Source organism: Lepus europaeus, chromosome 6 (genome assembly GCF_033115175.1).
Source record: "Lepus europaeus isolate LE1 chromosome 6, mLepTim1.pri, whole genome shotgun sequence".
NCBI classification, from domain to species: Eukaryota; Metazoa; Chordata; class Mammalia; order Lagomorpha; family Leporidae; genus Lepus; species Lepus europaeus.
This window is the reverse complement of record NC_084832.1, coordinates 93,153,189-93,175,323: the sequence shown is the minus strand read 5'-3', so window position 1 is coordinate 93,175,323 and position 22,135 is coordinate 93,153,189. Positions and strand designations below refer to the sequence as shown.

The window sequence follows — 22,135 nt, the reverse complement described above, 5'->3', positions numbered from 1 at the left end:
ACTCCTGGCAACTACCATTCTTCCTATATCTCTGAGCCCGAGTCTCCAGGGACTTTGTACAAGTGGAATCGTACACTATGTGCTCCTTTGTGGCTGGCTTATTTCACTAGCATAATGTCCAGAAGGGTCATCTGTGTAGCAGCATGGGTCAGAACATCCTTCCTTTTTAAAGGTGAAAAAGAGTCCATAATGCACCGGATTATTGAACTCTGCCAGTGAAGACTGTGTTGAATTAGATTACATCGGATATTCCATTCTAGGAAAGACACTTTCACAGAGATGATCTTCCACATTGTTTTTTTTTTAAGATTTTATTTATTTATTTGAGAGGTAGAGTTACAGACAGTGAGATGAAAACACACAGAGAGAGGTCTCCCTTCTCTTGGTTCACTCCCCAATTGGCCACAATGGCTGGAGCTGTGCCGATCCAAAGCCAGGAGCCAGGAGCTTCTTCCAGGTCTCCCACATGGGTACAGGGGCCCAAGGACTTGGGCTATCTTCCACTGCTTTCCTAGGCCATAGCAGAGACCTGGATGGGAAGAGGAGCAGCTGGGACTAGAACCGATGCCCATATGGGATGCCATTGCCGCAGGTGGAGGATTAACCTACTGCAGCCCTCCACATTGTTTTAAAATGTGTCCTTCTATCAGAGCTTTATGATCATTTGTGTATGTTGACTAGTTCCACGAATAAAAGTTTTTATTTTATTTTTAAAAGTTTGTTGTATGGGGGTGGGCATTTAGTCCAGTTGGAAGACTGGTTAAAGTGCTGCATCCCACATCAGAGTACCTGGGTTTGATACCTGGTTCCAGCTTTCTGCTAAGGCAGACTCTGCAGGGTAGCATTGAAGGCTCAAGTGACTGCACTCTTGCCATCCATGTCAGGGACCTGGATTGAGTTTCCAGCTCCTGGCTTGGACCCAGTGCAGCCCAGCCACTGCAGATAGTTGGGGAGTGAACCAATGGATAGAGTACACTTGCTCTCTCTCTCTACATCTCAAAAAAATAAATAGGAAAACATTTTGAAAATCCACTGTATGTATATTCTGCACTTTATTTACCATTCATGCATTGATAGTTGGGTTACTTTGGCCTATTGGCTTTTGCAGATAATGCTGCAATGAACATGACTATACAAATAAATACTTAACTCTCTCTCTCTCTCTCTTTCTCCCCTTTTTCTCTCTGTTTTGCTCCTTTGTGATGGGAGGACAGTGCTCTCACCCTTATTCAACATCTGTCATCAGGAAAGGATATCCGAGAATCATTAGCACTTTGGTGCAAATGTGCTCAACGTGTTATCCCTAAATGAGAGCAGCTGCATTTTAAAAACAGGACCAAAGGAAATGAATACCAAACTGTGTGTGATGCTCAATTCCCTGAGCAGGGTGCCATGCAAGCCTGGGAACCTTCTAGAACATCTCAGGACAGCCTTTGGCAAGGACAGCACGATTCTGTTCCCATTAGACCAGAATGCCTTTGTCATCTATGTCAATTCCTTACTGAGCCCATTTTCACCATTGAACACACACAGGAAGTACATTTAAAAAAAAATAAGCATCCGTGCATCTCAAAATTGCTATCATTTAGTATTCCACAGTGAGAGAAATTCCTCATAATATACGAGAGAAGGCTCATTCAGCTCAAATTATCATTTGAGTCAAACCCCACCATTCTGCTTCCCATGGAGCTTTTTCCTGTGCCGTACCCATCCTCCCCACTGTGGGTTTATTAATCTCTTCCTGTGATCTTTTCCTTTTGACAGCCTGCTGCTGTCTTGCCACGCCTCCAATTCCTTCTCTTCCCGGAGTTAACAACTAGAGTTACATTGTTACCTGAACACAAATCCTCCTACAGCCGAAGATGTGCAAGCAAGCAAGCAAGCACTCTTCCCACAGACTCAACACACTGCCATTTGCTCCCAAGTTATTAATGAGCTGCAAGGATTCTCACTTGTTCAATGGAATCTCTCTCCTTTCTCCAGTTGTCAGGTCACAGTCTTGGCCTTTGGCATCCGACCACTCATCCAAACCCATGTTTCCTCTTTGCAACCCTTCTCACATCCCTCCTCATCTTACTGGGCTTGCTACCAGGCAAACAATGGGTAAACACTGACTCAAATCTGGAAAGTAAATGCTGTGTTTGGAGCCATAGCCCAGGTTACTTACTGACTGTTGCACTGAATCGGTCCAGTGGCGGGTGGAGGATGAGGATGGGAGGGATGGGTTCCAGAACATGGGGCTCATATTCAGGAACTGATGTGAAAAATGAGAGAGTGAGTACCAGGGACTGAAGAGCCAAGAGCTCTTGGCTGTCAGCTTTGAAAAGAACAGGTCTGCCACTCCTTAGTTATGCTTCAGGGGCATCTATTTGCTCTCTTTATGAGTTTCCATTCCTAGTTAAGATTCTCCTGGTATTTAAAAATATCTTTCCCAGACCAGTGAAATCAGAGACTCGAGGGTAGGATCTAGGCATTAAATGACAACACAACTAGCAGGATTTTACCCATGGACTTGTCATTCCAACAACAGATTTTGGAAGGATGAGTATCAATCCTACAGGACAAAAGGACAAAGAAAGAAGGTTGGTCCTTGCACCCATCCTGCTCCATCCCAGAAAGAGGTCATTCGTGCCCCCTCAGCCAAGGCCACAGGAGTTTTCCAGAAAGTATGGCAACATCCCTGGCCCATAATTGGTGGGGTTAGAACAGTCGTTGGTCTCAATGGCCAGGACCCTGAGAGATCAGCAGTAAGGTCAGGATGCCCATCAGGGGAACCCTCCTGCCCCTGTCCCAGAAACCTGGAGTTGTGGCCTGGCTCCTACTTTCCTATGGTTCACATCACATTCCCTGATGCCCTTGGATGGCCCAGTCTCTGTCTATTCCTCCAACCCAGTCTACTCTCTTCTGAAGTCATGTTCCAGTATCAGCTTCTGATGGAGTCCCTCTTGGCTCCCGCTACCAGTTTGGAATTGGATTGAATTAGCCGTGCTCACTCCTGCCCTGTGTGGACTAGGTTTATCCTTCGGAGCACTTTTCCATAGTTACCACCTCTGGGCCTACTTTACCTTACGCTTACTCAATTCTAGGGCCTTCTTCCTTCGATCAGACCCCAAGAACCTCCTCCCCTACCTGACTGCATTTGACTCCCAATTAGGAGACAACATTTTGTCTTAGCCCATTTTGTGTTGCTGTAACAAAATACATAAGACTGAATATTTTATTTATTTATTTTTTTAAGATTTATTTTATTTATTTGAAAAGAGTTACAGAGAGAGGTAGAGACAGAGAGAGAGGTCCTCCATCCATTGGTTCACTCCCCAGATGGCCACAACGGCCAGAGCTGCACTGATCCAAAGCCAGGAGACAGGAGCTTCTTCCAGGTCTCCCATATGGGTGCAGAGGCCCAAGGACTTGGGTCATCTTCTATTGCTTTCCCAGGCCATAGCAGAGAGCTGGATCAGAAGAGGAGCAGCTGGGACTAGAACCGGCGCCCATATGGGATGCGGGCACTTCAAGCCAGGGCTTCAACCTGCTGTGCCACAGTGCCGGCCCCAAGACTAGGTGTTTTAAAGAGAAAAGTGTTGTATTGTGGTTTGGATAATGGTTTGGGTATTCCTCAAAGGCCTGTATGTTGGGGCTTGGTCACCAAAGTCTTGTGTTAATAGTTAGTGGATAAATGTTAACGATTATGAGATTAAGGGTGGAGATTTGATCTAGTTATAGCATCTAGGTGGGCCCAGTGGGGGTCTTTAGGTCACTGGGGCATGCATGTTCTCAGAAGGTAGTTCTCACAAGAGTTGGTTACCAAAGCTGAGATGGGCCTTACTATTCTACTCTCTGCTTCCTGGCTCACCACGTGATCCTTCCTCTGCACTATTACACCGTCTGTTACCCTCATTAGACCCCAGGCCAGTGGAGCCACACCATCTTGGGACTGTGAGCTGTCAAAGACATGAGCTGAAATAAGCCTTCTTCCTTCCTAAGTAGCTCCTCCCTGGTATCTGTACCAAGGAATGGGGCTGTTACAATTAAGTATGCCTGAAGATGTGGAGGAGCTTTGGGCATCGGTTTACCAGAAAAGGCTGGAAGGTTTTGGAGGAACAGGCTAGAGAAAGCCTGGGGTGCTGTAAGCAGAGTGCTATGGGCGATGCTGGCGAGGGCTGGTGGAAACGTGGAGAGTAAAGGCTGTGCTGGTGAGGTCTCGGAAAGGAGGATTCTCCTGGGAATGGGACTAGAGGCTGTCCTTGTTCCTTGTTCCAGCGTGGCAAGGAACTTGACATTTGTGTATCCCATCTCCTGAGACTTTGTAGGAGGGGTCGGGACTTTTTAAAGGAGGTAGATGGGTCTGTTTGGCAGAGGATATTTCGAGGCAGGAAGGCATTCAACTGCATGGGCGGGTTGGCGGCTATTTCACAATGAGAATCAGCAGCAGAATGGAACAGAGCAGAAACGTGGAGAAGTCAGCCTGGCCACAGAGAGAGAAGAGCTTGTTTAGGACAGGACAATGAAGTCAAACTAACTGTATGCTAAAGAGATTAGTGAAAGTAAGAGGGAGGTATGCATTAATGGGGAAGACAATGGGAGAAAGACAAGGAAGGCATATCAGAAGTCTTCCTATCACAGGCCCATGAGATGCCCAGATGAGCAAATTTGTTTTAAAGACCTTCCAGGGCAGAATCCTTTAAGGAAAGAGCCTCGGGTGCTCTGTTTGCCCACTGTCTTGCTGGAGAAGTACTCTGAGACTGCTGGAGCTACGGTTCAAGTGTGACCAGGTACTACAATACCAGGCTCCTGCTATTGGCAGGCCTTGCTGTCATCATCCACGGCTTTCTAGGCATGAAGAATGCAAGAGTTAGGAGGTCAGGATGGCTCCCACCAGTGTTTCAAACAAAAGCCTGGGAGGGCAGGCATAATTGTGCTACAGGGTTGTTTGCCCCTGAATGGAGCTCTTTCTCCCCTGGTGCTACTGTATTCTTGGAAGTTTGTGACTTGGTTTTGGTTGTACAAGTTCAGGGGGCCTGCGTTGCAGTGTTAAGGGTTAAGTCCCTGCCTGCAATGCAGGTATCCTATATGGGTACCAGTTCGAGTCCCAATTCCTCCACTTCCAATCTAGCTCCCTGCTAATGCATCTGGGAAAGCAGCAGAGGATGGCTAAAGTCCTTGGGCCTCTGCTCCTATGTGGAAAACATGGATGAATCTCTTGGTTCCTGGCTTCTGTCTGACTGGGCCCTGGCCATTGTGGCCATTTGGTGAGTGAACCAGCGGATGGAAGACTTCTCTCTGCCTCTGCCTCTCTTCCTCTCTGTAACTCCACCTTTAAAATAAATAAATAAATAAATAAATAAATAAATCTTTAAAAATATAAGGATCAGTATTGTGGTGTAGGTCAAGCCTCCACTTGCAATGCTGCCAGCATCTTGAATGGGCACTGGTTTGAGACCTGGCTACCCCACTTCTGATCCAGCTCTCTGCTAATGAGCCTGGGAAAGCAGTGGAAGATGGCCTCTACACCCATGAGGGAGACCTGGATGAAATTTCTGGCTCCTGGTTTCGGCCTGATCCTGCCCTGGCTGTTGTGGCCATTTGGGGAGTGGTAACTCTGTAACTCTGCCTTCAAATAAATAAAATAAATCTTTTTTTAAAAAAAAAAAAAAAAAGAAAGATGGCCAGCGCCGCTGCTAAATAGGCTAATCCTCTGCCTTGTGGCGCCGGCACACCGGGTTCTAGTCCCGGTTGGGGCACCGATCCTGTCCCGGTTGCTCCTCTTCCAGGCCAGCTCTCTGCTGTGGCCAGGGAGTGCAGTGGAGGATGGCCCAAGTGCTTGGGCTCTGCACCCCATGGGAGACCAGGAGAAGCACCTGGCTCCTGCCATCGGATCAGCGTGGTGCACCGGCCACAGCGCGCCGGCCGCAGCGGCCATTGGAGGGTGAACCAACGGCAAAAGGAAGACCTTTCTCTCTCTCTCTCACTGTCCACTCTGCCTGTCAAAAAAGAAAGAAAGAAAGAAAGATTATATAGATTTATAGGTAAGAGAATTTGCCTTGAGTGATGAGGGGTATGAAGAAAGGAGAGAGAGAGAGAGAGAAATCTTTTATCTGCTGGTTCACCCACCAAATGCCCACAACAGCTGGGGTTGGACCAGGCTAAAGTCAGGAACCAGGGTCTCTCACATGGGTGGCAGGAACTCACGCACAAGGGCTATCTGCTGATCTGCTACCTCCCAGGATGGACATAGTAGGAAGCTGGAATCAGAAGTGGAGCAAGGACTTGAGCCAGGCTCTCTGACGTGGGAAGCAGGTATTCCCCAAGAGGTTTATTTGGCTCGTGAGTCTAGTGACTGGGAAGCCTAAACAGCAGGGAGCTGGTATCTGGTGAGGGCCCTCTGGCTGCATCACAACATGGTGGGGGAGTGGAAAAGGGAACCAGCTACGTGCAGAAGGGTGTTGATGCATGTGAGGGAGAAAGAGAGCAAGCTGAGAAAGCCACACTCACTTTACAACAACACGTTCTCAAGGGAACTAATCCAGTCCCCCAAGACCTTACCCACTCCCCTGAAAAGTCACTCATTCCTTTCAAGTGTAGCCCCGAAAGGCCACCTCATCTTCTGTGAGGCCTCACGTCTCACAGACCCCCCCCCCCCTTCCTAGTCTTGCTACACTGGGGACCAAGCTTCTAGCACATGAACCACTGGGGAATGAACCACATCCAAACAACAGCACACGTTGAGGGAATCATTTAAAATCAGATGATAGATGGAGGTTTGTTGACATGAAAAGAAGTTGGTGTTGATGCTAAGGGGAAGGAGGGTTTGTAGTTGTGGGGGTTTGTTTCAAGAGTGCATGCTAAGTGATGGCCCAGGTGAATACTCTGCAGTATGCTAAGACAGCTTATGCCTGGGGCAGTGGAATTATGGAGATCTTTTAATTTTCTTCTATGTACTTATCTCTATCATCTAATTATTCTATGCCAAGTAAGTATTGCTTTTTAAACAAGAGAAACAATAAAAAGCTGTTTTACAAATACACACTGTTAACTCCAGGGGTCCTGGTGCTCAGAAACAAGGTGGAGGTTCGGCTAAGAGCAGCACCCCCAAAGTGGAGTCAGACTTAGTAACTAGAAGTTGCAGCTGAACCCTATGAGGTGTTGGGTCCAAGATCCCAAGGGCTGGGGAGGGGGCTATAATTGCTACCAGCTTGCCTGGGTTTGCATTCCAGCCTATTGTATCATTAGCTGTGCAGCCCTGGGCAAGCTGCCGAAGCTCTCTGTGCTTTGTGTTTCTGATCTGAAAAAAAAAAAAAAAAGGATGATTATTTTGTGGAAATCTCAGGGGAATATTTTGAGGGTTCAAAGGATCCTATTATGTAACATGTACTTTGGATGGTGCCTGGTACACAGGAAGACTCAAGCAGCATTAGCTGTTACAGAAAAGAAAGGCAGGCAAGCCTGGGTGGAGAACCCAGCTGACCCTGTCACCCCCATAGCCCCAGCTCTCTGGGGTCTTCCCTTCTACATGCCCAAAGCCATTTGATCCTTTCAGCTCCATCCGTGGTCTTCACTTGGGCCTTTCGTTTCTGCGCCTCCAATCAGGAGGGGGTCTCACTGTGCTCCGAATCCATCTGTCACTCTACTCACTCTGCCCACTTCCCCTGCCCTGTGTGTACCAGGCAGACAGACACCTCCTCTGCCAGGGTCTGGGCACCTGTTTCATCCCCCTTTAGAGCTGAACCTTGGAGAACCGTATTGTGTGTTACATGCTGTGGTTCAAGTTTATTACTCGAGTTGAAGTGCAGGTTTTGAAGATGATCTAATTCTAACTGACGTTTCCACCCAGCTACCAGCTGAGGGCTGAGATTTGCTGCCTTGATGGAACTGTAGTTAACTTGGGGCATCACACCCATATAAGGAAGATTTATTGGACACTTAAAATTTCGACCTTTGGTTACATGGAAAAGCTAAATGGAGGGAAGACTATCCCCTTCACACCTTTGCTGTTTGCCAAGTGGATTAGAAATAAGGTTGCAGATCTTTTTGGAGTAAACCAATATCATGCCACAAACTAACAAATTACTTCGATGGCATCTGAATGCTGAACAGTGCTAGTCTTTCATTCTTGGCCAATTTTAATGCAAGGAGCTGTGCAAAGCTGTGCTGTTGGCCTATAGTCAGCAGCATTCTATCTGGAAAAGGAAAATGCTAAACTTGCTAGAGTTTTGTTGTGTATTTACCTCCTACATGCCTTGGCAAATAAATCATAAATCGTTTGTTATTCTCCATCTAGACCACACTTCCTTTTCAAATGTTTTTGTATTGTATATGCCGGAGAGCCGCAGAATCTTAATTGTGGTACTGCATCAAAATCTGTCAGTGAGAAGTGGTTAGGGTCTTGAGTACCTATTCACACAGGCTTGTGTGTTAGCCACACAGCTGGAAGTGACGTGTCTGAAACTGAGAGCTCAATGCCGTATACCAAATACATTGTATCTGGGTTACACCCTTTTCTGCATCACCTCCCACCGGAAGCCCCTTGCAAATTTGTTAGCAAGTGCTATTGTTGTCCTGGGCACAGAGTAGGTGCTCAATAAGTGCTTACTGATTGATTGTCTTGTGACATTTTTGAAAATGTTACTTTCTGTCATTAAAATGAGTGGAGCATGCAGAAATGGTCTGCACATAAGGAGTCCACAGTTTTAATGGGACGAAAGATTCATAGTGGAAGCATGTAAAATAAGTAAAGAAAATTGGCACTTAATGGAGGGCAGTGCTGGGCTTGGGGACACTGATTCCTGTTGGCATCCCATGTTGGAATGTCGGGCCCCCTTGTTTAGGACTTTTCTCAGCAGAGGATGTTTGGGTGATGTGGAGGTGGTAGCAATGTGTCTACCCTGACTCTGACCCTGGGGTCTTTGTTCACCCAGAAGCGTCTCTGCTTTCTCCTTGGCTCTCGGAGCTTTCTCTGCACATGCAGGAAGGAGCGAAGCATTGGTGCATGGACATCTGCTGGAGGTTCAGCAAACCCCAAAATCTTGGAAACAATCTGGCTCAAAATAGGCAAAGGTCTGGAGAATGAAAATGTGTTATTTGTTGATTCAAGAAGGCTTTTAGCTTTCAGGATAATGTCTAAAATACAATAGAGATAATTTCAAAAGGGAAAAGGACTTCATTGTGAATCATTTGAAGAGAAATAATTATGATTGCTCTGGTTGTCCACGGGCATGAGGCAGGGAGAGAAAAGATCACCATGCTTTTAAATTTCAGATTTGGAGACCCAATTCTGCGGATGGGAAGAGGGGAAGAAGGAGGGGGGACACTGGGTGGGAGGATAGGATGCTGTAAACAAAATATCTGCCCTGCCCAGAGCCCTCAGTGCCTCCATGGGATGGGCAAGGCCCACCCATGACCACCACCTCTTCTCCAGAGCTACCTGCTTGAAGGTTCTTTCAAAAGACCAGAATGACAGAGAGATTGTAGGGCATCGAGTGTTTCCCCAGGCAGACTAAGTTTGACCCCTTCTGGATGCCTCTAGCAATCAAATGGGAAACTGCTTTTAGCTAGGCTTCACTGGAATAATCAATAAGTCATTAGCCGTTGCTATATTTAAACCTACAAAAATTGATCTCTAAGATTTTGGCAGTTGTTATTGATATATAGATCAGTTCCTCAGAAAAAAAAAGTCATTAAGAAACAAAGATCTAAAATCGGAGGGTGGATGGGTGGCTGCTGGGTGCTGGGTGACGGATGCAGGGCAGCTTTGTGGGATGCCCGGATGTGGCTGTTCTGTTCCACTCTAACGCAACAGACTGAACGGCACTGGAGGAGTTCCTCAGGACCCCAAGGCAGGCTTGAGAGTGCCAGTCTTACAAGCATATACAGGTACTGTTTTGCCAAGTTGTCTAGGCATAAAGAGAGTAAAAGAAATGGGCGAGGCCGGCGCCGTGGCTTAACAGGCCAATCCTCCGCCTTGCGGCGCCGGCACACCGGGTTCTAGTCCCGGTCGGGGCACCGGATTCTATCCCGGTTGCCCCTCTTCCAGGCCAGCTCTCTGCTATGGCCCGGGAAGGCAGTGGAGGATGGCCCAAGTCCTTGGGCCCTGCACCTGCATGGGAGACCAGGAGAAGCACCTGGCTCCTGGCTTCGGATCAGCACGATGCGCCGGCCGCAGCGGCCATTGGAGGGTGAACCAACGGTAAAGGAAGACCTTTCTCTCTGTCTCTCTCTCTCACTATCCACTCTGCCTGTCAAAAAAAAAAAAAAGAAATGGGCGAGAAGGCCAGCATTGTGGCATAGCATGTTAAGCTGCCACTTGTGATGCCAGCATTCCATGTTAACACAGGTTTGAGTCCCCATGGCTCCACTTCTGATCCAATTTCCTGCTAATGTGCCTGAGAAAACAGTGGGAAACAGCTCAAATACTTGGATCCCTGAACCCGTATGGGAGACCCAGATGGAGTTGCAGGCTCCTGGTGTCAGCCTGACCCAGGCCTGGCTGTTAGAGTCATTTGGTGACTGAGCCAGCTGATGGAAGATCTTTCTGCCTCTCCATCTCTCTGTCTCTCTCCCTCTGTAACTCTGCCTTTCAAATAAATAAATATTGAATAATCTTTTCAATAAATTTTTTATAAAAAGAAAGGGTTGAGTAATACTAAGAATGGACATAAAAATATCCAGTGAATTTTAGTGCTCCATTTTCTTTTCCAGCCAGGAACCACAGTCACAATCCTACTCGCTGTGCATCCTTCCTGGCTTTTCACAAAAGACTCTTATCTGAGCACCTAAGATGTGCAGCAACATCTAAGCCTCAAATTGGTTTCCTATCAAGAACTAGGAAGAAGTGTGTGAGTGACATTGATGGGCTGGCAGGTGTGCCTGTCCTGCAGCCCTGCGTTGCCTGAGGCTCCGTCTCCCACGGAGAAGGGATGGGTACCTGCTTGTCAGAGGATGGCAGCCACAGGATGCTCCCTGGCATTACCAAGAGAGCCTCCTGCAAAACATCAAAATGTGACTACTAATAATAGAAACGAAGCTAAGAGCTAATTAGTTTTAACACATCTAAGTAATGTCATAGCACGAGTTGTGGGTTTTTTTTTTTTTCCCTTCATCTATAGAAAGATTAGAGAGTAAAACTCTGGCATTGTTTGATCCATATTGTGTTGCTCAGAATAAACAGGCACACTGAGTCCTCTTGGTAGCATTTGCTACCACGGAAACTGCAGGGCTCCTGGCAGGCTGAGCTGAGCAATGAAGTCTCCCACCCTTGCCAAGGTCAAAACCAGATTCCAGATCGGGGGTTCCCACCACATGTGCTCCACTGGTTTTCGCTGTTCCCATCTCTCCAGGGCAGCCCTGGCCATGCACAAATTCCCTCCAGTCCAAGCCAAGTACTTGTCTTCCACCGACAAGTGTGAAAAACTGAAGGACATTTTCTCCAGTGGGATCAGCCACCCCTAAAGGCTTGAATTACAAAGCCCCCCCCCCACCCTGATGCAGGATCTTCAGGGATGGGAGAGGCAGTAGGTGTGGTCTTGCTTGAAGCATCCTGCTGCTCTTGGTCCTGCAGACTCCTCACCCCTGTGAAAAATGGAATCCAAAGCCAGAGGTGTCTCCAGGCTTTGTGAAGGTCTCTGCCACCCTTGGTTTTCTCTTTCGTCCTCTTTCATGATCAGAGAAGTCAGAGTTTTCTTGAGAATTTATCTTTGTGTCTTAAGGTTATTTTAGGGAACCTTTTCTGGTTTTCATGGTCCTTCTTTGTATTTTTGAAACTTTTTATTTCCCCAATTTTCAGAATGTTCTGTTTTCTTTAAATTTTTAAGTATTTTCATTTTATTCCAAAAGCGGATAGATAGAGATTGACCTCATCCATTGGCTCAGGCAACAGCCAGGAGTTGGCCAGACTGAAGACAGGAGCCCAGAACTCCATGTGGGTCTCCTACAAGGGTGGCATGGATCCAAATACTTGAATCATCACTGCCTGCCTTCCAGGATGCCCATTAACAGGGAGCTGAATTGGAGTCAGAGGATCCAGGACTTGAACCGGGCACTCCAATATGGAATGCAGGCATCCCAAGTGGCAACTTAACTATTGTGCTAAAAGCCTACCCTTAAAATGATTTTCACCTGTAATTATGTGCTTATCAATTTTCTTTTAATTTTGTTAGTCTCTATAATGCCTTCTAGCTTTATATATTTATTTTGATTGCAGTAAGCTTTTTGCCTATCCCTTTATACAACTTTTACCTTTTCAATTTTTGTGCTAAATCTTAAAATACTTGTTGTTTTTAATCATTATTTATTTATTTGGGAAACAGAAATAGACAGAATGAACTCCCATCTGCTGCTTCATTCCCCAAATACCAGCAATGGCTAAGGCTGGGCCAAGCCAAAGCCAGGAGACAGGAACTCATTCCAGATCTTCCACATGAGTGGCAGGGGCACAATACTTGAGTCATCACTTCTTTTTCTTTTTTTTAAGATTTATTTATTTATTTGAGAGTAGAGTTACAGAGAGAGATGGGGAGACAGAGAGGTCTTCCATCCATTGGTTGACTCCTCAATTGGTTGAAATGTTTTGAACTGAAGTTTGGAGCCAGTATCTTCTTCCAGGTCTCCCACATGGGAACAGGGGCCCAACCACTTGGGCCATCTTCCACTGCTTTCCCAGGCCATCAGTAAGGAGCTGGGTTGGAAGTAGAGCAGCTAGGACTCAAATTGGCACCCATATAGGATGCCAGTCCTGCAAGTGGAGGTTTAACCCACTATGCCACAGTGCTGGCCCTGAGGCATCACTTCTTAGTCCCAGGATTTGCATCAGCAGGAAGCTGGAGACAGGAGTCAGAGCTGGGTATTAAACGCTGGTACTCCAGTGTACAACATGGGCATCTTAACTGCTAGGCTCAACACCTCCCCCTCCATTTACCATTTAAACAATTTTTGACTTTCAATCTTGAAGTGATTTAACAAATTTTCCCCTAAAATATTTCATTGATATTTAAAAAATACCACTAATCAATAATGACTCACTAGAGTTTCCTTTTATTTTCCTTTTTACTATTTTCCTTCTTTTCTCTTTTATTTACTTTGTGACTTTAGGGACCATATATAGCTTAGGATTTTATTTTGGGGATCACAAGGACCAGTTAGGAAACACAAGCATACACAGTAGGCCAGATGCAAGCCAGTAGCGAAGCGCAGGGGCCCTGCAAATAGCGTCTCTTGACTGGAAGATCCAAATGAAGAAAAAAAAACAAAACATTGAGGCAGGTATCTAGGGTAAAAGGTGATCATCAGGATTACTAGTGCATGGGATGAAAAGTGATGCTTCCTGAGTAGGATTATAGTTTGTTTTTTCTGCTCTTCTGCATTTTCAAAGTCTTTTACAAATGTATTGTTTTTGTAATCATGGAAGCAAAAGTAAACACAACAGAGAGACAACAACATCTTTCCTGCAGCAGATCTTGCCTCCTTTATCAAACTCATGGTGTTCCAGGCTGGTTCTCCCAGGATCCATCCTTACCACTCCTCCAGGCTCCTAGCTGCCTACCTGGGAACCTGAGGGAATGCCTACCATTTCTTCTGAGGATCTGGAGTCTTATTTGACAGACACTGCTGGGGTGGCAGCTTGGGAGTTCAGAGCCAGTTGGGCGACCTGCCCTTTCCTATGGTTCATGATTTCAGCATTGCCTCACAGATGTCCAATCCACATTTGTTCTTTCTTTGATACCCTAATTGCCAATACTCTTTTATTGAATACACTTCGTAGGACACCTTAAATCTTTGTAATGAGATGCAGCATAAAATAAATGAACTGATCAAATGAATATGACCTGCCTGTTTATTTCTATATAATTCTTTCCATACTTGTTTCCTATCCCACTAACATATATGCACATGCATATAACACACAAACACACACATACACACACACATCATAACAAGGAGTTTGTCAAGAATGGAATTAAACATTTATTTTGATGCCAAAAAATTTTGAAATGGTATACACAAGGGATCTTCAAAAAGTTATGTAAAATATGCATGGATTTCAATTTTTTACACCAAAATAAATTTTTTAATTCTAGTTTTCTACCAAACTTCTGAAGTAGCCTTGTATATCCTATTTAGATTCTAATGTATTAGTCACTTAATCATGCATCAATGCCAATGAGTGACATTGCCTAAAATCACTTTATTTTTTCCGGTAAGATTTTCCTCTATTGATATCTGTCCAGCTTGAACATTTGGCTTGATATGAATTGACCTTATGCTGGCCGAAGCCAGGAGCCAGGAGCATCATCCAGGTCTCCCATGTGGGTGCAAGGGCCCACGCGCTTGGGCCATATTCCACTGCTTTTCCAGGTGCATTAGCAGGGAGCTGGAGTGGAAGTAAAGCAGCCAGGACTCAAACCAACACCACATGGGATGCTGGTGCTGCAAACAGCAGCTTACTCCACTGTACCACTGAGTTCTATAGAGAGATACAGCTCAGGTTTTCAGATTCCAATAAGTCAACCTCTACACAAACATATTTGACTCTGGTATTTCTAACTTCATTTCTACACTGTCCAGTAAATTTCCTTAGCATTCAACATAGAACTTGAGATTTTGTTTTCAAACTTGTTCCTTCTCCAGTCTATGTTGTCTGTAATAACATCCTCTTTCTCCTCCCCAGAAGCTTGAAACCTTGAAAATAATCTCTGACATCGTAATCTCTTTCTCCTCTTACGCCCAGTCAACAGCCGAATCCCCTGGATTCCATTCCTGTCACTTCGCAGTTGGGGCTTTCGTTTCTGGTTACTTATTTGAGAATTGTGTAACCCACATCCTTGCCTCCTCTCTCTTCCTCTGTACACTACACTCACTACAATCAAATGATAGAAATCTTCACAAAGTGCGCAGGAACTTTTCATGTCGCTCTAGTCCTCGGCCCAACCTAAGGCCGCAATACACTGTGTGGAATACACTGCCTTCAGGCTCCTTGTCTATGCAGTCACGTGAGACTTTCCTAGCAGGACATCAGAGACCCTACCTTGTTACGTCCTCACCTCTCCCAGCTCCTCTGCAACTTTGTGCAGCACCTCCCCAGCCCTCCAGTCTCCCCAAAGACACCAGCACCTGCATGGAGTGCCCTTTTCCATCTCTGCTTGTTGAAAATGACATCTCTCCTTCAAGGTTCATCCTCAAAGTCACCTCTTCCATGCTTCCACTGGAACATATGTTCTCTCTCATGTCGCCCCAAATGGAATTTTATCTAGATCTACTTTTCTCCCAGAACCCCGTTTTTTCTTGACTCACAGTTGTTGCAATTGACACCATGCCTGGTTTCCCCTTTAGTGCTGTGGGGATTCTCTGAAGGCAGGAAGCACCGTTGAACTCAGCCTGACACCCTCCAAGGCACCTTGCTACCCGTCTCCCCTTTGATAAATGCTGGCTGAATATCCTGAGAGCCTTGCAGTGACTAAGAAACCTTGATGACCTCTTAGGGGTAGTGACAGCAGCTGGCCCTGGCATGCACAGTCCTTTCCACCGAGAGTGACTCAGACTGGGAACCCAGGCAATCAGGAAATCTGGGATCTGGTAAAATAAAAACCCTCTGTGGCCCCAGGCAACTCATTTAACTTCCCTGGCTCTGAGGTCACTAGTGCTGTCAACTATCTTCTCTCCTACAGCTTTTCTAAGGAGAAATAAAACTTTTCAAATGTTGAAATGTGTTGTTATCTTTACACTTTATAGGAAAGGCCATGGGATAACCAACACACAGGTATATGGGCTTGGAACAGTTAACTAGCAAAACCCCCAGGCACTGACAACCAAGGGGAAGTCTGATAATGAAGGCAAGTTTTTCAAGTAGCATCAATCTGTGAGGTATTTTCTTCCTGCCAAAAGCCCAGGTGGCTTATATAACGGCTTCCCCACAGCACGCAGATAAAAGCCAACCCCAGGCGACTGGAGCAGGTAATTTGGCAGAGTATGCATTGCAGGAAAGTGTTGCACCTTCCTTTCAGGAACAAATTAGAAGCAGTCATCACCCAAGCAATAAAATGGAGACTCCATAGCTTAAGAACTGACTTTGGGGCGATAGCTCTTCAACTTTTGCTATGTCTGCAAGGTACATGTGGATCTGAGAGTACCATAGGTCCCAGATGAGGATGTACAACTGAAGAAGGTACACACAGAACACAGGGTTGTTGCTCTCGGCTTTATCAGGCTATAAGGGTTTTTTTTTTTTTTTTTTTTTAAATAATGCGTTACTGGAACATATAACAAGGAGTCTTCAAAAAGTTTTTAGAAAATGCATATTATCAAAAAACTAGTCACAGACTTAAAATATTTTCATACAAAAATAGACTTTTAATTCTGTCTTCCATGAACGTTTTAAAGATTTTATTTATTTGAAATGCAGTGTTACAGAGAGGAAGACAGATGGAGGGAGAGAGAGAGAGAGAGAGAGAGAATCGATCTTCCATCTGCTGGTTCACTCTCTAAATTGCCACAACAGCTGGAGCAGGGCCAGGCTGAAGCCAAGAGCCTGGAACTCCACCTGGGTCTCCCATGTGGGTAGTGGAGGCCCAACCAGTTGTGCCATCCTCTGCTGCCTTCCCCAGAGCATCAGCAGGGAGCTAGATTGGAAGTGGAGCACTAGGATAAAAACTGGCCCACATATGGGATGTTGGCATTGACTTAACCTGCTACACCACAGTGCCAGCTCCTCCATGAACTTTTTGAAGTACCCTCATAGGCTCATCTTATACCCTATTTGCAGTATATTTAAAAAAGTAAGGTAAACTCTAGTTTGCCTCATAAGTTTTGGTTCAGTCATTTCCAGGTAACCCTTTTGCACTGTTTATAAAATAGAGCCTTAAAACAAGTTTCTTTCAGATGGTGAAGGGAATGCTGTCTGAGATGGGGGGATGAGGAAGAGGAATAACTGGTATTCATTGGACACTGGCTACTTTTATGCTCATTTTCTATGTGGAAATGAGACATTGAGCTACTTTCCCGAGTAAGCTGTAGATTTGGAATTTAATCTTGATTCATTCAATTCAAGAGCTTGTACTCTTTGCACACCATGTCCCTGCCTCCCAAAGTTCTAGAGTCCAGAGTAAGAGGACAACACACAGTGTCTAATGATGGCCAGTGCTCACCTTGCTGTAACACAGCTGGCAGGCAGATCCAGGCCTTCTCCCTCCTGGACTTGCAGCAAGGTCCAGGGGGTGTGTGTGCTGGGGAAGGGTCACGAGAAGCTGGTGGGTGTCTGCGGCAACAGGCAGCATGCCCTGGCCAGCATGCATGGAGCAACACACGCTGCCCCCTGGGCCACCCTCAATCTTCCTGATGTCATTGCCATCAGCCTCATGGCTTTTGTGAGGGATGAAAGCCTGTTCCCCACATGCCCACCCTGCAAATTTCCGAGCTGATGCCTGGGAGCCCTCTGACTTTTGGACTGCTTGGGCACTGGTTATTCCTGTCATATCGTGAAATTTCATTCAACAAATACGCAGTGTCTAGCATATCATAGGGGCTAGGGAGTCAAGATGAGTAAGAAAGACTCGGGGGGCAAACACGTGGTGCAGAGGTTCAGAGACCCTGCTTGGGATGCCTGTATCCCAGAGTTCCTGGGTTCAAGTTTCCGCTCTGCTTCTGATCCAGCTTCTTGCTAATGTGCACCTTGGGAAGCACTGGGTGATGGCCCAAATACGCGAGTCCCTGCCATACCATGTGGGAGACCTGGATGGAGTTCTGGGCTCTTGGCTTTGGCTTGGCCCAGCTCTGTTTTTTTCCAGGCATTTGGGGAAGTGAACCAGAGGATGGAACCTATCTCTCATTCTCTTGAAAGAAAAAAAAAATGAAAACTAAAAAAAGAAATAGACTCTGCCCTTGAGGAATTCCCAGTCTGTTGGGGGACAGTGAGATAACTATGACCTTACAGCCATGTGAAGGAGTGCAGGTGGAGTCTTAAAGGGGAAGAGAGTGTAACTGTGCCCAGGAAGGCTCCGGAGAGCTGAGACATCTGAGCTGCGTGCGTGGTGAAAGCCAAGCTTCCCAGGGGAGAAGTCAGGAGGGGAGGTCAGACAGGTGGGGAGAATGCCAGTGGTGCCGGGTGCTTTAGGGGAACTGTTGAAGCTGGATTATGAGGGCTTGATTCATTTACCCTGTAGCGAGTGAGAGCCTCCCCCAAAGGTTTGTGAATTGGGGGAGATATTTTAAATGTGCTTATTTATTTGAAAGGCAGGGGGCAAGGAGAGGGAGATAGACTCCTATCCTCTAGTTCCATATCGCAGATGTCCACAACAGCCAGGGCTGATCTAAGCCAGGGGCCAGCAAACCAATCGAGGTCTCTAAGGTGGGTGCCAGGAATCCAGCTCCTTGAGCCACCATTACTTGCTGCCTGCCAGCATGTGCATTAGCAGGACACTGGAATCAGGAGTGGAGCTGCAACCTGAACCCAGGCACTTTGACATAAGATGTGGGCATTCCAAGCAGCAGTTTAATTGCTATACCAAATGTCAGCCTCAAGATCTGTATCTTTTTTTTTCTTAGTTTTTTATGCTTATTTTAATACACAATTTTTTGAGGAACAAAGTTAAAAAAGATCTGTATCTTAAAAATCATCCATGAAAAAGTGTGAAGACAGACTGAAGAAGAATGAAATTGAGGGGAACGTGTTAGAAATATTGTCACAGTACAGAAAGTGATAACAGTGACCTCAGCTTGCAGGGTGGCCACAGGAAAACAAGGCAAGAACAGATCTGAGAGAGATGTGGGCTTGTGCTTGTTTGTAGAGAATACGAGCATAGTGCATACTGTGCTGGCGTCTCACATAGCAAGAACAGCAACTTCTGAGGCTATCTGGTCCACTGCAAAAACAGCCTGTCCATGAAAACAGCACAGACTCTTGACTGAGTAAACTCGGGAGAAATAACACTATTTCTCTGTACCTTGTCTGTAAAATGGGCTTAAGACTACACACCTAACAGGGTAGGAAGGTCCCATAGCACAAGCACACTCTACTTCATATAGTGAACGCTCAATACATTTTTCACCTTCCTGTAACTTTTCTCACCTCAAAGTCAGTTCACAGGAATACATAGTTCTGTTGGCATGAGATAACTGGGTTAATATTCGAGTTTAAGATAAGGTTCCTCATGCATCTGAAGAAAATTTTACTTTTATAAGATGTGGGTGTGTACAATGATACTTCAAAAAGTTCGCAAATGAATGGAACTAAATGATAAGTTTATTTTGGTGTAAAAATTTAAAACCTATGCATAGCTTTTTCTAATATGCATCTTCTATTAATTTTTTGAAGACCTCTTATTTGCATAGCCTTCAACTTTTTTTTTTTTACATCAAAATGAACTTTTAAATTCTATTTTCTATGAACTTTTGGAAGGCTCTTGTGTATGCGTGCATGTACTCCACTGTCAAGATAAAAATAGACAGTAACCTTCGGAAGAAAACCGGAGTAAGTGAAGTGTGTTTATAAAGATTTATGTATGGAGCTAAATTAATTCCTGAGAACTGAGGCATTTGTAGTCATTATTTCACTTCGTTCTGAGAGCAAGTACAAATGAACATGTCAAAAATGATGACAATTATTATGCTTTGTAATTTGATTTCTTACATATTCTAATTATATTCTTTTAATTAGTAACCACTCTTTGTTCTTCAGCTTCCCCAACGTTGAGTCTGAACTGAGTTCCTAATGCAAAACAGTTTGTAATTTTTATGTGAGATGACACGTTATTAAGTAAAAAGAATGACAATTGTTTTTCCACTAAAGAGTTTATAATGACAAAAGGGAACATACGCAAATCACTAAACACATTTCTAATTTATAAAGTGTCTTGAAAAAGTCACTGTGTCATCACTGTCAGATTCAAGCAAAGATGACACTCTCTGCCCACATTTCAACTTTGGAATTTCCTCCAAGATTCTGACCAGGCAAAGGACAAAGATGGCACATTTCAAGTGGCTTTAAAAATGTATTCCCGAAAAGCTTATTAGGAGTCCGTTTTTGAGCTGTACAGTTGTCACATAATGCCCTGCAGCTACATCACGCTCACGCGTGGGCCCGAGCCTGCTGTACCATGAGCTGCACATGTGCGATTTCACAGAACCAGAACTCCCTTTAGCACGATGCCCTAATGCCCCTGCTCCTGCTCCCAAATTTAATTTTACTACTTTAGTGTGCTACCAATTCATGGGGCTGAAATCTTTTCAGGTTAGTCAAGTATTTACAGACAAAACAGAGGAGGGTGGGTGGGAGTGATGATGTCTTGAGTAGTGTGTTACAGGCTCCTCATCTCCATGATCCCAGTTTATAAGTCTTATATGGCTTTTCATTGTATTTGAAGAATCAAGGCGCTTTTACTCTTTGAGATATATGCTGTAGTGTTAAGCATAAAATGAACCTTGGTGTCATTTGCCTTCAAGTAGTTAGATTAAAAAAAAATCTGGGGTCAGGCATTTGTCCTGCTGGTTAGGATGCATCCTTCACATATTACAGTGCCTGGGTTTAATATCCACCTCTTGCTTCCTGCTAGTATACAGCCTGGGAGACAAAGGTGATGGTTCAAATAACTGAGCTCCTGACACCCAGGAGAGAGACCTGGATTGAATTCCTGGCTCCTGGCGTTGACCCAGACCAGACCTGGCTGTTGCAGGCATTTGGGAGGAAACCAGTAGATGGGAGATCTTTCTCTCTCCCTGTCTTTTTCAGATGAATACATTTTTTAAAAAAAATATGGAATGCTTCACGAATTTGCGTGTCATCCTTGCGCAGGGGCCATGCTAATCTTCTCTGTATCGTTCCAATTTTAGTATATGTGCTGTCGAAGCGAGCACCAGATAAATACATTTTTAAAAGAAGAAAAACAAGAGTCAGAGAAAGCGTGCAAGCGAGTGCAAGCTGGGGGTGAAGCAAGTGTGCTAGTATGTAGACAATGGTGAATCTGGTAAAAGGTATTTGGGTACCCATTGTATCACTTCTTCAATTTTTCTTCACAGTTGGACATTTTCAATATAAAAAGGGGAAATTTGCAGAAAATTAGAAAAAAAGTGATGAAGAACTTTTTAAGTTTTCTTAATAGTTGAACGTTATGGAATTTGTGATTATAATAAAGGTATATACCTAAAGCAAAGAAAAAAATAAATGAAAATTAGTTCTCCTTGCTAAAGTCAACAATGGCTCCTCTTGGCTTGTTTCTTTGTAAATAATTAACAAACCTTATTTTTCCATAGTTTTAGATGTATAAAATAATCGAGCAACACAGTACACAGAGTTCCATGTATTTCCCACCTCCCACCCCATTTCTTCTATTTTTTAAAAAAGATTTATTTAGGGCCGGTACTGTGGCTCACTTGGTTAATCCTCTGCCTGTGGTGCCGGCATCCCATATGGGCGCCGGTTTTAGTCCCGGTTGCTCCTCTTCCAGTCCAGCTCTCTGCTGTGGCCTGGGAGTGCAGTGGAGGATGGCCCAAGTGTTTGGGTCTCTGTACCCATGTGGGAGACTGGGAAGAAGCACCTGGCTCCTGGCTTCAGATCGGCGCGGTGCTGGCCATAGCGGCCAGTTGGGGAGTGAACCAACGGAAGGAAAACCTTTCTCTCTGTCTCTCTCACTGTCTATAACTCTACCTGTCAAATAAATAAAAAGAGAAAAAAAGATTTATGTACTTATTTGAGAAGTAGAGTTACAGACAGAGAGGGAAAGACAGAGAGAAAGGTCTTCCATCCACTGGTTCACTCCCCAAATGGTCACAACAGCTGGAGCTGAGCCAATCCAAAGTCAAGAGCCAGGTACTTCTTCCCAGTCTCCCATGCAGGTGTAGGGGCCCAAGCACTTGGGCCATCTTCCACTGCTTTCCCAGGCCATCAGCAGGGAGCTGGATTGGGAGAGGAGCAGCTGGGACACGAACTGGTGCCCACATGGGATACCAGCACTACAGGTGGTGGCTTTACCTGCCACACCGCAGCACTGGCCCCATTTCCTCTACTATTAATATCTTGCATTAGTGGGATATTTTTGTGCCAAATAATAAACCAATATTGATGTATATCTATAAACTAAAGCCCACAATTGACATTAGGGTTCATTCTTTGTGTTGTAAATTCTATGGGTTTTCACAAGTGTGATGTCTGCCCCAT

At 45.1% G+C, this 22,135-nt stretch overlaps 1 non-coding gene across 1 annotated transcript; it reads right to left on the bottom strand.

The window, feature by feature from the left end:
- Positions 1-20,728: 20,728 nt before the first annotated feature.
- On the bottom strand, positions 20,729-20,835 carry LOC133762615 (U6 spliceosomal RNA). The gene has a single exon (XR_009866289.1). It is a non-coding gene; the product is annotated as a U6 spliceosomal RNA (small nuclear RNA).
- Positions 20,836-22,135: the final 1,300 nt, after the last annotated feature.